This window comes from Gossypium hirsutum, chromosome D10 (genome assembly GCF_007990345.1).
Source record: "Gossypium hirsutum isolate 1008001.06 chromosome D10, Gossypium_hirsutum_v2.1, whole genome shotgun sequence".
Lineage (NCBI taxonomy): Eukaryota > Viridiplantae > Streptophyta > Magnoliopsida > Malvales > Malvaceae > Gossypium > Gossypium hirsutum.
The window spans coordinates 25,069,949-25,085,029 of NC_053446.1; the positions used below are offsets into that span (position 1 = coordinate 25,069,949).

At 32.7% G+C, this 15,081-nt stretch overlaps 1 long non-coding RNA gene across 2 annotated transcripts; it reads right to left on the reverse strand.

The window, feature by feature from the left end:
- Positions 1–10,660: 10,660 nt before the first annotated feature.
- LOC107914969 (uncharacterized) lies at positions 10,661–13,763 on the reverse strand. Of its 2 annotated transcripts, none has more exons than XR_005919285.1 (5): positions 13,621–13,763; positions 13,328–13,491; positions 12,876–12,976; positions 12,341–12,428; positions 10,661–12,037 (listed from the first exon to the last, which is right to left on the reverse strand). It is a non-coding gene; the product is annotated as an uncharacterized lncRNA (long non-coding RNA). The 2 variants fall into 2 exon arrangements; XR_001689121.2 differs by having other exon boundaries at positions 12,306–12,428.
- Positions 13,764–15,081: the final 1,318 nt, after the last annotated feature.

Below are 15,081 nucleotides of genomic sequence, written 5' to 3' on the forward strand. Positions count from 1 at the left end.
AAACTAAAATATTAAATAAGAATATATTAGTGAAATATAAATATGTGACTCGTCTAAAAAATAAAATAAAATAATATAAATTATAAACAATAATGAAATTTATGTTAGTAATTTATATAAGTAACTTAACATGTGTTTAACAAAGTATTTTTAAAGATATGTTTTATAAAATTTAATTTTTATCTTTTGTGAAATATTGTTTTCATATTTATTGCAACAGTTATCATTAAATCTAAATATAATTTAAATAGATTAAAGAAAATGTATAATTCATTTTAGCACGTATCATTTTTTTTTAAATATGAACACAAATGTTTCTTACTTTTTTTTTGAAGTGAACCTTGAAATATATATATACATATATATATGATTTCTATATTTCCATATTTACAAACCCGATTAACAATTTATTGTATTTAATATCTCAAATATATTTAATAAATTCATATTTTTTATATAAAATAGATTTATACATGATTTTGAAATGAAAAATAATAATTGATAACTAAAATTTTAAAGAAATAAAAAAATTGTAAAAATTTTAACCGTATTTAAATTTATTTGAATGTTTATGTTAAACAAATTTAATTTAATAGGAAATATATTTATTTCTATTATATTTTAAAAACTTTGTAAATTTTTACATACATTTTAATTGAAATATTTTTTAAAAAAATTAATTTTAAATTTGGGAAAAAATTTGTAATTTTACTTTTAATTTTGATAGCAAAGGGTGTAATTCTGTTAATAGTTACTATTATAAAAAAATTAAATATGATTTTAATATGTAACATTTTCATTCTGGCCTAGACTAAGATTCGAGAGATTACATTGGCCACTTAAATGGCTTAGTAGCGCTCAAGATTTATAAAACAGTTAATTTTAAACATTTATTTTAGGAGAAAATTTAGTCCATTTAAAAAAAACCGGCAAGTTATAAAAAATCGTTTTAGTTTAATTTTCCTGAGTAACAGTGACTTCTTTTAGAAAAACTTAGTTAATTTTTTCATTTATTTATTACTTACAATTTTTAATTTAAAACTAGCAGCAGAAATTTATTTTTACTTGGTTTTAATATAACTATCTTTCATGCCTTAATTAAATAAAAATCATATTTTAAAATTAAGCTAAATGTTATGCATGCTAAATAAACCCTATATATGAGTCTCCTACTACAAAATAAATAAGACAATACAATTCTGAAATAACATAAATTATAAAAATAAGCCTAATAAAACTTTCAAAAAAATAAAACCGTATGTCGTGTTTGCATCCTAACCTTGTGGGTTATCTGTAAAGATGGATATAAAAGGGGAGTAAGCTATGAAGCTCGATTTGAGTTCAATCACAAGAAAACCAGTGCAAATAGTAGACAAAAACATACATAATATCCATTCATAGAATAAATCACAACTAATTAACAATACAAAATATCGATAAATCAGATCAATTCGTCAACATAATATCTCAATGTTCAAAGCCATGTATATGTCTTATGAATGCAATGCAATTTCAATTAATCAGAATAGGTCCTACCTAACTCCGCTACACACCACAGTAGGAGTTCCTCAAAACTCATCTACTTTTACACCACGGTGTAGATGAACCACTAATGTTGCAGATGAACTACGTACTAGTGTCACGGGGCTAGACCTTTCGTCTGGCAAATCGTGCGGCCTTAGGCGATCCGTTTGCTTCAAACTCGCCCAAGTCAGCCTTTACGCCTCAAAAGTAAGGATTCCTTAGAATTCTTCCAAGGCACCAATTTGTATAGCGGAAGCGATTGTGCCAAAAGAAGCTACAAAAAAACAACAGAAAGAGCGCTCACAAAGTGTTTGAGTAAATGCTCTCAATTTTTATTCACAAAGAATAATGAAACAATTCAGGAGTGAGTACAAATGAGGGGGAGGCTCTCTATTTATAGTTGAGCTCCCCCAAAACCGACAGTCAAGATACAATTACATCAACGGATGAGATTTAACCATATCCCTTAATTTTAGGGATTTACAAGATAAGCCTTATCAAATCTAATCTAATCTTTACAAGATATGATTCCCTCTATCTTCTAAGATAAGTTACCATATTAGCCTAAGTTGCCATCTCTTCATTATCGGGCCAACCAGGCTTCAATCTGACAGGCTTGTCCAATATCTTTTTGAATCGGGTCAGTTCTTGTAGGCCAAATGATCCCCATCTGAGCAACAGACCTCCATTGGATGTATTTGGTGCGCTGGTCACGGGCTTTGAACTGCGGCCCGTGACATTCTCCCCCACCCATTATCGCAACGTCCTCGTTGCGACTTCCGAATTGCACTAACTTGATTCGCCTTGGTCTCGTCTCGACGCCTTAGCCTTTCCCTTCCTTCGGGACTTTTGCTTCGGCTTAGTCGCTTCTTCACTCGAACCGTCCTACTCGTTTGTACATTTCGATGACAAGAAGCTATGTCGCTCTCTTACCCACATTCTAACTTTGCTCGAACAGAATCCTCTTGATTCGCCACACTTGGCTTCGCTTCGCCCACAGTCTCTCGGCCTCTTTGCTCAAGAACTTCGAAAGGGCCCCTACGTTCTCGCCAAGTCAACAAGTTAGAATGCAAAACACTATCACAGTGTTCGGAATGTACCTTCGCATTTACTCTGGTCAACTGTCCCTCATGCATCACTTCCTTTTCCTTGAAGTCTGATGCACCACCCACCTCTCCCATAGGTGGAAGCCTTGTCGATAACTCGGCCAACTCTGACACTTCACTCAACTTGAGCCTCATTGGTCCCAGCTTCACTGTTTTCATCGTAATTTTTTCCACTAAGTTCGATGACAAACTCACCTCTTCCTTGGGTGGAAGCCCCTCCGACGACTCACCAAGCTCAGACGTTGCCTTTCTTTTGACTCCAGCTTGCTTTGGACAGTTTCGCAACTCATGCGGACCACGACACAAGAAGCACTTTACTCGCTTTTTTTTGCTCCTCTTTGCCCTCTTGGCTTCGGCTTTTCCCTTGCTCGAACCAAGCTTCCTGGGCTCATTGTCTGCTCCATCGTTCCCCTCGATGACAGACTTCCTCGGACACTTTCACAACCTATGCGGACCATGACACAAGAAGCACTCCACTGGCTTCTTCTCGCTTTTGGCCTCCTTGGCTTCAACACCCTTTGCGTTCGAACCAAGTACCAATACCTTACTTACCGGCTTCTCCTTAAGCGCGGATTTCCTCGGACATTTCTTCAACATGTGTGGACCGTCGCAGAGAAAGCATTTTAGCTTGTCCCTTTTCCTCTTGGGTTTTTTCTTCCCAACTCGTGGTTTCCCATTACCACCATTGTCGCCGTTGCCATTGCCATTAACACTATCTTCCTTGTGATCCATTTCACATACGCCATTTTCATCGGACTTGGAAGACCCAAGCTTGTCTTTCCCTAGACCAAGCTTCACCACGGACTCAACTAACGTCATGGCTTCCGACAGCTTTTGGACACCTCTTTGTTCCACCTCCTGTCTGACCCACGGTTTCAATCCCTTTTGAAAAGCAAGCAATGCTTCTTCATCGGTCACATCTGAAACTTGGAGTATGAGTTCCTTGAACTCTCGAACATACTCCCCCACTGTGCCCCGTTGTATTATCCCTTGCAACTTTGCCCGAGCTTCTTCCTCGGTAAACTCTGGGTAAAACTATCCCTTCAATTTGCATTGGAACTCTTGTCATGTTCCAATCTCACCTTGCCTTTTATCTGTGGTCCTACCTCTCCACCATAAAAGCGCAATGTCAATAAGAAACATTGAAGCAGTGTTTACCTTAACCGCATCCTCCATGATGCCTTTGGCACGGAAGTAGTTTTCCATCCTCCACAAGAAATTGTCCACATCACATGCAGGCTTTGTCTCCACAAACTCTTTCGGCTTTGGGACATCCTCGTTATTGAGTGCTGCATTTGCCACTCCTTTCCCCACAACTGTTCGACACAATGTCAGCTCTCCCTCGAGCTCCTCTATTCTTATGCTCAAAGCCCTCGTCGTGGCCATTGTTTCCTCTTTCAAAGCCATCATCATGGCCTCGAGAGTATCATTCCTGTCCGACAGCTTATCCCTGTGTGAATTAAACAACTCGTTTACCTTATCCACGGTGGAACCAAGAGACATCTTTACATAGTCTCTGGACTGCTCCTTCCAGTTTGCTATGCGATCCTCGACCCTATCGAGTGCCTCCTTTACATCCTCCATGGATCCCTCGAGTTTTCCCACACGTTCCTCTACTACCGATAATGTCTCCCTCAAAGACTTCCTCGCCCACCTTTGTTCAAACTCTTCTCTTGACATCCCAACGGTGCCTTCAAACCAACTCGAATATCACTTGGTTCTAAACCTGCTCTGATACCACTTGTCACGGGGCTAGACCTTTCGTCTAGCAAACCGTGCGGCCTTAGGCAATCCGTTTGCTTCAAACTCGCCCAAATCAGCCTTTACGCCTCAAAAGTGAGGATTTCTTAGAATTCCTCCAAGGCACCAATTTGTATAGCGGAAGTGATTGTGCCAAAAGAAGCTACAAAAGAACAACAGAAAGAGCGCTCGCAAAGTGTTTGAGTAAATGCTCTCAATTCTTATTCACAAAGAATAATGAAACAATTCAGAAGTGAGTACAAATGAGGGGAAGGCTCTCTATTTATAGTTGAGCTCCCCCAAAACCGACGGTCAAGATACAATTACATCGACGGATGAGATTTAACCATATCCCTTAATTTTAGGGATTTACAAGATAAGCCTTATCAAATTTAATCTAATCTTTACAAGATATGATTCCCTCTATCTTCTAAGATTAGTTACCATATTAGCCTAAGTTGCCATCTCTTCATTATCGGGCCAACCAGGCTTCAATCTGACAGGCTTGTCCAATATCTCTTTGAATCGGGCCAGTTCTTGTGGGCCAAATGATCCCTATCTGAGCAACAGACCTCTATTAGATGCATTTGGTGCGCTAGTCATGGGCTTTGAACTGCGGCCCGTGACACTAGTACGGTATAGATAAACCACTAATAATAAAAAGGGTGGATAAACCACCGGGGTTTTTTGATAAAAAGTTTTTGTAGACAAGCTGCCAATAGGTTGTGGATGCACAATACATTTGCAAATTAAAGCTTCTAATACGGTGTAGGTAAACCACTAATCGGTGTAGATAAAAATTGCTAATACAGTATGGATAAACCACTAAACGGTGTAGATAAAAGTTGTTAATACTTCCTCCGTACATATAGCCACCCATGCAATGCAATAAGGCAAGCTCAAAAAGATTAATGCGGTAGTATTTAATTATGCTTTTAACAAAACAATATAGTAGCAATCAATATGCTTATAACAGTTCAATACAGTAGCAATTAATATGCTTATAACAGTTCAACTCAATAGCAAAAGTCGTGTTTATTAAGTGTTCGGTTTAATGGTGTCATAAAGCATACTATACGTACAATCGCAAACACCGAAACAAGATTCATACATATTGTTCACAATTCATGCAATTATATAATCATCATATTAATACGACCAGATAATTCATGGATTTTGACATAATTCATAGTATCATGGACTTAATTGAATAATATACTAAAATAGTTAAGGATCATGCAATTATATAATTATCATCTTACCTTGTCCTATTAGTTGCAACCTTTAACTTAATTTTCTCTCTCCTTCAACTTCTCTTTCTTGAACCTAACTTGATATTCTAGCTCCCCATAGTCTCCTTGTTATCTTTCTCTCTTGATGGATATGGAAATTCTTTTGATTTCTAAGTGAAAATGGTGAGTATTTGGTGAAAGGACCAAATTGTAAAGAAAAAAAAGTTGCTTTCTTTCTTTTCTCTTCATACGTTGGAATGCATGGGAGAAGATGATGAATTTTCTTCATCTTTCCTCCCTTTTATATTAATCATTTAATAATAAAATAATACTAAAAATTTTAATAAAATATTAATTAAATAACATTTATCTAATTAATTAATAAAAATATCACCAACATCATCATTACCTTCTAGAGTTCTCTCTCTCTCTAATTGACCATTTTGCCTTTTATAATCTTTTAAAATTCTATCATTGAGTCATCACTTAATTTGGTAAAATTACGATTTTGTCCCTCAAAATTCTTCACCTTTTTCAATTAGGTACTAATTCATCCATTTTCCTTAGTTTATAGATCATTCCACCCTTAAAATATTTACACCTTTGGTCCTTTAACTTTTTCGTATTTACACTTTAACCCCTTAAATTTTGAGTATTTACTCTTAGGCAACAAAATTTTTCTCACTTTTGTGATTTAATCTTTTCTTGAATTAATATGTCATAATATACTTCCCAATGTTGGCATAACTCAAAATTACCCTTTTTATCACTTTATTTCCTTATTTTACTATAGTAGAGATATTATCTTACTTTCCTTACTATAAAAATTTTCAGGGTATTACATAATTGATTGTGAATTAATTGTTGGTAAATTGGTATGAAAGGTGATATTTGGACTAAATTGTAAAGAAATGTTAATTTGTGTAATAAATGCTCGTTTGAACTTAGTAGAGATTAGGATAATATTAAAACACAAATAGGGTTTTGTGTGTGCTTGTACAGGATTGGTTATAGATGTTACCAAGATCCAAGATTTGTTGCAGACTCGAAGATACATATGACACATGTTTAGCCTAGACTGGTAACTTGATGTCGTTTTAAAGGTTTAACCCAAATAGGTAACCTAACATGTATATATATTCAGCCTGGACAAGCAATCAGATGTATCGTTATAAAGGTTTAGTCTGGACTGGTAACCTGATACGAATATACTTAGCTCGGACAAGCAACTGGTGTGGTGTAGTTGCTTGTGTATTCGAGCCTATGAAATTACTAAGTATTCTATATGCTTACCCCGTTAGTTTTCCCTTTTCTTTATAGATCGTCACCTTACGGAACACGTCAAGTTGGACCGACTTGAAGCTCACACTATTCTGTCACCGAATTAGTAGCTATTTGGTCATTTTAAGTCTTAGGTTGTGGCATGTATATATAAGGTGTCTTGAAGTTGTCGTGATATATATAAGGATTTTGATATGCTATCCTAATGTATATAAGTTATGGTAAATTGAAAAGTTTGATATGTCATGTTGCTCATGGTGAAACCTAGTTGAAATAATATATTTTGATTAATATGCTTAAGATATGAATGGTATAAAATGGTTAAGTGAAGTATGCAGTGAATTGGAATGTTCGAATGGTATGCTTTGAGTTATGAATTAGTGAATAGTTGAATATGGTAAGTTTAGTTGTCATGTTTGAGTTTTATAAGGATAAATGGTTGATTTGGTGGTTTGAATCATATATAGAGATGAACATGTGTGCATTTTATGTTTAATAATGTGTTGATCTACGACAAAGTATGAGGCAAATGGAATGGCATTGAATGAGATAGAATTTGTAACTTGTTTAGTAGATGAATGCGATGGTTAGGCTTTTGAAATTGATACTTTGATATGTGATAGTATAAGGTGGCTTAATCTGGATGATTGTTGGTAATGCTTGATGCTTATAAGTCATAGATGTTTAAATGTGTACATAAGTGTTTGAAACTAAAATGAATTGGCATGTTTTGTTAGGAATATGTATATAAGTTAATTTGAAATTGGAGGTAAGTGTTTCATTTGGAAAAATGGTAGGAAACTGCAGAAACAGTATGTCATGTCGCAACGTCAAACAATGGTCATTACGACGAGCTTTGATCTTCTGGCCACGGTACGACGAGGAACCACGTTGACATGACGTCGAGATGATATTTTGAAACTTTTTAATTTGGTTTTATTTCGTGCTCAGGTGTATAAGAGCTTTCGTAAGCTCGATTAAGATTCGATCTTGATTGTTTATCCATAAATGAATGTGTTTGGCATTGAATTACATGTGTGTATGAACATTTTACTATAATTTGACTGTAACTGCTCTGACAATGAATGTAGCATCCTATAACTCGGACCTGGTGATCGAGTCGGGTGAGGGTTGTTACAAGGTAGCTTACCAGGTTCGCTTTTAATTGGCTTAGGTTCGACATTTTCATCCTCAGGACGACTCGACTCAACCTGATTTACTGTTCAATAATTAAAAAATATATATAAAATTTTTATATTAAAATTCATATATTTTATAATTAAATTTAAATAAAAATATTTTATTATCTTTTGAATAGTGAGCATTATCTTAGTTAATTGATATATTTTACTATTAATTAATTTTAATTTGCATGTTTATCTATATATGATTTTAAATTAGACATGATCTGAATTCATGCATATTTATTTCAATGAATAATAATATGAATGTACCTCTATTTATTCCGTTATTTATAATTTATTTGATATACAATGAAACAATCCATTATACATAATTTACAATCTTCAACATTGAATTCAAATCATGTTGGTAAAGAATATTATTAGGGAATCTATGCGATAAGAATAATAGAAAGCAAATATTATGTATTGTATGATGAAAATTTAAGAATTAAACTAAATTTCATTTATTTTTCTTGTAAATTTTGATTAATTTTAGTAATAAATCCTAAGATTTTTTTAATTCCGTGTCTCAAAAAATTAACTAAGTAATGAAAGGATTTTTTTAAATAAATTTAACTTCTTTTATATATTAAAAACCAATATAGGAGGAATTTGAAATAATTATAAAACCAATATATTAAAAAAAAGTCATGATTTGTATATCATTTATCAATTATCTAAACAATTTTTTTTAGCAAAGCTTGATTTGACCTCGTCACTACAAGTTTTTATTTGTTCCCTGTATCGCTTTGTTAAGATCCATGTTTGAAATAATTTTTGTGTTTTTACAATTCAAATAAAACCAATTTTTTATTTATTTTATAAATGGTGAACATTAGCATATATAAAATCTCAACTTTACTACTACAACAATTGTTTCACCTCACTGAATTAGTGTCAATTATACATTGAGTCGATTAGAGAAATAACTTATATTCTTACAAGAATCCTTTTGTCTATTTTCATTTTAAATTATAAATGTTGAGATTTGAAACAATGCCATTAACATATATAAAATCTCAATTATTAATATTATTACACAACCAATACGTCATTTTAAATTTTTTGTACATATTAATATTATTAAACAAAAGTTTTCACCTACACATATTACATATTTTATTTTGTTCATGTTGCATATGTTATTTTTAAATAAAAAATTATTTTATTTTTGTATGTGTTTTAAAATGTAAATTTAAGTTTTAAAATCGTAATTTTCACATGTAAAAACTTTAATATACTTTTAACAAAATAGTTGTCGTGACATCACTATTGAACTATTCTAGATGGCAGAAATGAGAGTTTATAAGAGTCGAATGGTGGTAAAAGAATTGAATTATAAGTTTCCGGGTTAGAATTAAAAAGAAAATAAACATGAAATTACAAGTTTAGAATGGCTCTACCACCATCTTACCCCTATTGGATGCACAAGATTATAAACCTAATATAATTATTATAAGAAAATAAAAAGAAATTAAAACGGGTGGAGAGAGTTGAAAAAGTTGACGCGTGTTGTTGACATATCTTTACCTAACCTTTTTCAAAGTCAATATTTATGACCTACTTGCTTACCTACTGCTATTTTTTTCATTCTTTTTCTTTTAGGTGTACGGTATTCTTAAGTAAAACTTACATTGAATTTATGACCACAAATCTGTTTTATTATTTATATTTTAAGAGCACATTTGGTTCGCTGTATTAGATTAGAGGCATAATGGAATAGAGGTGTAATAGCAAATAAATTGTTTGGTTGAATGTAATGGAATAGAGGCGTAATAGTAATCTTGTGTTTGGTTGAATAGAATGGAGGTGTAATAGCATAAGGGAAAAAACTAAAATGACAAGAATACCCTTAGCAGAAATTTGTTTAGATAAATGATTAATGTTATTGTTATTAAATTTTAATAAGATTATTAATATCAATAATAAATAATTTAATCATATTTTAACATAATTATTATTAAATATATTTTAATTAAAATATATTTTAATTAAATATAATTTAATAATAATATATAATTTCATAAAATTCTTGATAATAAATTTTCTTATATGAATTTATATAATTTAAAATAATTAATATTAAATATAATTTAATAATGATATATAATTTCATAAAATTCTTAATAATAAATATTCTTATATAATTTACTAAAATCATAATATAATTTGAGAATTATATTCTGCATAAACATTATTAACTTATATTAAGCCACTTCACTTGTTTGATATCATAGTAAATAATTTACCTTTTTTACACTACTTATAATCATAAGTTTGTATAAATTATTAACAATAAATAAACACCATAATTAACTTGAACCCTATATTAACTTGATGGATAAAGTATTTATCACCTCAAATATGATTTGGGTGACTGCAAATGTGATTTGAGTTCAAATTAGATTCATAGTAAGCTCAAATTTTTATTAATGCCAATGCCAACACTACCACATTTGGGTTCAAATTATACTCATAGTAAGCTCAAACTTTTATTAATGCCAATGCCAACACTACCAAAACCTTTTGGACAATTATTTCGAAGATTTAAACCAACAAAAAGAAAATCAATAAGTAATAAAACCATAGAAAATAAAAAAAAATTGCCTTTGAAGCACATTCAATTGAGCACTTGATTCTCTTTGATATCTACATGATTTCTTCATCTTTATTCATAATATCAAACATAGGCAAACAAAACGATAACTGTAACCCCCTACCCCTACCAACATTTTATTGTAACTATACCTAACATAGGATAACTAGTTGGCCTCTTAAAACAGTCAAAGACCAGACCCCAAACCAAACCAAACTGCTAAACAACAAAGCAGACATCATTAAAAAGACCCCATCCCCAGATTGCATCATTTTCAATTCTTAGAAAGGAGGAGCATAGAGCTGGAGAACCTTCTGCCAGGACGGTCTGCTGCTAATGTCATCCCACCAAGCACTCACATGCTTACTGTTGGTTGTCATGTATTCCTTTCCCATTTGACCCACCAAGTACTGCGTAAATGGTAGGTGGCTCAGGTCAGCAAGGCTGAAGAAATCACCAGCCAAGTACTTGTTCTTTGACAGCCTCAGAAAGTAAGCAAGCAAAATAGCTAAGCCACCATATATCTCAAAATAGCTAAGCCACAATTTAAATCTCTGGTTGCGGTAAATTGGCTGATGCAAGAATCTAACAAGGTCTTGTGCAGCTCTGAGAGGTAATGGTTGCATCGTGAATGTCTTACCACTACCTAAAATCACAAACATATAACCATCAATTATTAGTGCAGAAAATAGCAACAATGCAGGACAACATTAAACTGGAAAGACAAGAAATGTAGAGCAAGAATAAGGACAAGGAAAATGAGAAAATGAACAATCATGTCTTAGGTTTATGTGATCTAGTTCAGAACAGAGTGCTGCTTCTCTTTTTCCAGCACTAGTTGTTCTCCTAGCAGTAATTCATTAATCTAATCAAACCTCGTGATATCTAAATTACAAAGCCTAATCATCTGCATTAATTAAAGCATACAAAGTAGAATGCAAAAATATAGCACATGGCCCATTCAGGAAGAATGCAGAAACTTTGGAGAAAATTTAAAATTTTCAATGAACAGAGCTATTAGGCACATTAAAATTTAAAATTCTTGTAACTTTGGAGAAAATGATAAAAAAAAATTCTAAAAGAAAAGTAAGCTTAGACCAATTAGCACAATTCATGACAATATCAGAAATCAAACACCAAGATCTGCAGTAATATGTATCTCCTAGAAAAGAATATCTAATATGCAACCTGCAAATAGGAGACCAAAACAGAATCAATTTCTGGTGAAACTTCTGCCAAAATGTCCTCCATAGCACGGTCCATTGTTCCACGATTAGCTGTATCTTCCTCCCCAAGTCGACCAAGAGTATATGTTTAGCCAGTACCAGTCTGACCATAAGCCATGATTGTCCCATTGTAACCATCCAAAACACCCTATGAACACAAATACACAATGACCTTGTTAATAAAATGAATAATGCATCAAAAAAGGCACCAAATCCTTTATAAGCTATGACCAAACACAGCAGTTATGTACAGCAGAACAAAACAATTGATAACTTGGGAGAAGACCGACACAAAACACAATGATAGGTTGAAACTATTTTCAGCCACCGCCTCTGCTGTTGCCAAGGAAGAATAACTAATAACAAGTAAAATTCTAACAAATTCTGGTACAATTAGAAAAGCCCTGTACTCAAACCTCAACAACTGGCTTTGCAACAACTTCATACACACGTTTTTACGATGCAAACTTTGTCAGCGCTTCATCAAACTCATAGGTGTCTGTGTCCCAGTTGTTTTTGCGAAGCTTTAACCTTTTAAGCTGAAAGAGAAAAGTTGAAGTATTGGTGAGAACTTTACCAAAATCAAGTAATAAACACTTACAGAAACTGGATGGGAGTTAATTTCAATAAATCTAAAAGCTAGTTAGGTGAGCTACGTGCACAAGTACTGGCATGTCGACTTCACTTTTTCTTAGGTGGTTAGAAACTAAATCCTTCTTGACTAATTGAAATGAAGTGATAATTATTCAAGAATTTGCTACTTTTCTCCATTTTCATTTGAATAAACTCACTTTTAGGCTGATGCATCCCTCAAGATGCCAACCCTGACAAAATATAATCGATATGCCCTTCTCTTAGCTTTTCCTCAATCATTTGTACTTCAAGATCAAACAGATAAAAGAAAGCAGATAAAGACATCTAACAAAATTAAGGTCACTGAGAATTGTATTCCCTGCATATCCAACTGTCAGATAGCAACATAATACCTCTGGTTGAAGTTTTACACAATCAGCAAAATCAGCATCTGCTACTAACTCTTCTACATTATGTGGACGTAATCTCACAGCCACTCAAACTCTTCCAGGAACTGAAGAGAAACATAAAGGCTTCAAATTAACAAATAAAATATACAGAAAAAGCAAAATAATAGAGTTTCTTTTCCCAAAGATACAACTTCTGCAATGTAGAGGAAAGGTTTCTCTGTTTCTTGGCCAATTCTTCATTGAAGTCTAGAAAAGCCGGATCAGTATTTTTAGCCGATGAATCAGTCTTAGAAGTAGATGGATGAGATGATACTAATGATAACGAATGAGTAACTACTTGCAACATCTTCGAAGCTGTTGCAGAAAAGTTACCAAACCCCGCAGCTAGTATTACTATTAGAGCAAATAGATAAAATAACACAACAATCCAGTAAAATAATGATGAAAATCATTACCATGTTTACGGTGATAGGGAAGTGTTCCCACCGCAAGCAACTTTACAATTTCACTCCCTGACTCAAAAGCTTTAACAAACTGAACCTGTATCTCTCTAATCACCTCAAAAACATTCGTTGGAGGGCCTTTTGATCCTCTAACTTCGAACTAGAACATCCCATCACTGACGAAAACTAAAAAAAAAAAAAGACCCAGCAAAGTATAGCAACTGCTTTACATGAAGGAAACGAAAAACATGATAAGAGTGATTGTTTCTGGAGAAAAGTTCAGGGTAGGAGAAATAAAGGCTTACCAATAGTGCTTTCCTTGTGCGTCGGTGTGTATATTGCTGGAGAGTATTATAGGCAGAGGGACAGAGGGAGCAAATAGGCAGAAACCCCAAGCTAGAAGGAAGGAATAGAAGGCGAAAAAGGGATGTGTCGATTGGGAGGGTAAACAGGGTATAAAACTTGAAGCAGCACCTAAACTGAGCTAAAGGAGGGATTAGAAATCGGTGGATTTCACCGATTAGGTCAGTAATGGTTTAGCCCCGTAATAACAATACATTGAACCAAACAACGGATTAGAGGCGTAATAAGTGGGGCCCACTAATTAGGAGTGTATTGGCTATGCCAATACACCCAACCAAACATAGTGTAAGTTGTTAACATCAATGGGATATTAATTTAGTTAAAAATTATTAAATTATTTTTACATATTGGTTTAATTCATAATTTAATATTTAGACTTTAATGTGGTATTTGTAATATTTTATAATCTAATCTAATACTTGTATTTGATAAAAATTATATATTTTGGTATCTAAAGGTAACGATGTTATCTTTTTAGAAGTTGATTCCTAATATTATTAGATTTGAATTTTCATAATCTTGTTAATAGAATAAATATAGTGTTAATTGTGAATTTGTTTAATTTTTTATTTAATTTATCTAATGCAGTGCGATGTATGTGATTTAATTCAGGTTTTGGAGTTGATTTTGATGAAAGTTAATTGCTAATATTATTAGCTAATTATGAATTTTCATTAAATCAACTCTAAAATCTAAATTGAACATTAAAAAGAAAACGTTGTATCTTCAGGTACCACAATGTATATTTTTTTGTCAAATACAGATACTACATTGAACCAAAAAATAACACATGTACCACATTAGAAAAAAGTTTCAAACTCAAAGTACCAAGTTATGTATTAAGCCTTACATATTTGAAATAAGTTATATTCTTACAATAGTACTTTTAACTTTTTCACATTTTCAATAAATTCAATATAAAATTTGCATATATTAAGATTTTAACCCATACTACCAACATCTATAAAATCTTTTCTTTACCACTTTAACTATAGCTTCGTTTTTTAATTTTCTTTTACGCATTTCAATTTTATTACAAAAATTGATTCACCCACATTATTTGCATATCTAATACTATTATTTAAACTCTTAATTGAGTTAGTGCAACGAATCGAATGGACACCAACTCAATTTGAAAGTTGCTAAACTACCTTTCGTATTTAAAATAAATTATATTCTTACAATATACTTTTGTCTTTTCACATTTGATAAAACTAATATAAAATTTACACATGTTGAGATTTGTCTTTTATTCCTCTTTCTAGACCTACTCCAGATTTATTTGATTAAATCAGATTTTACATTTCAATTGAACTTTGTTGCCCCGTTGCTTTTTCACATACGGCTGAACTGTTTCCACTTATGTTACTTTAATAGTTGAAATTTGTGTAAATTGATATTGG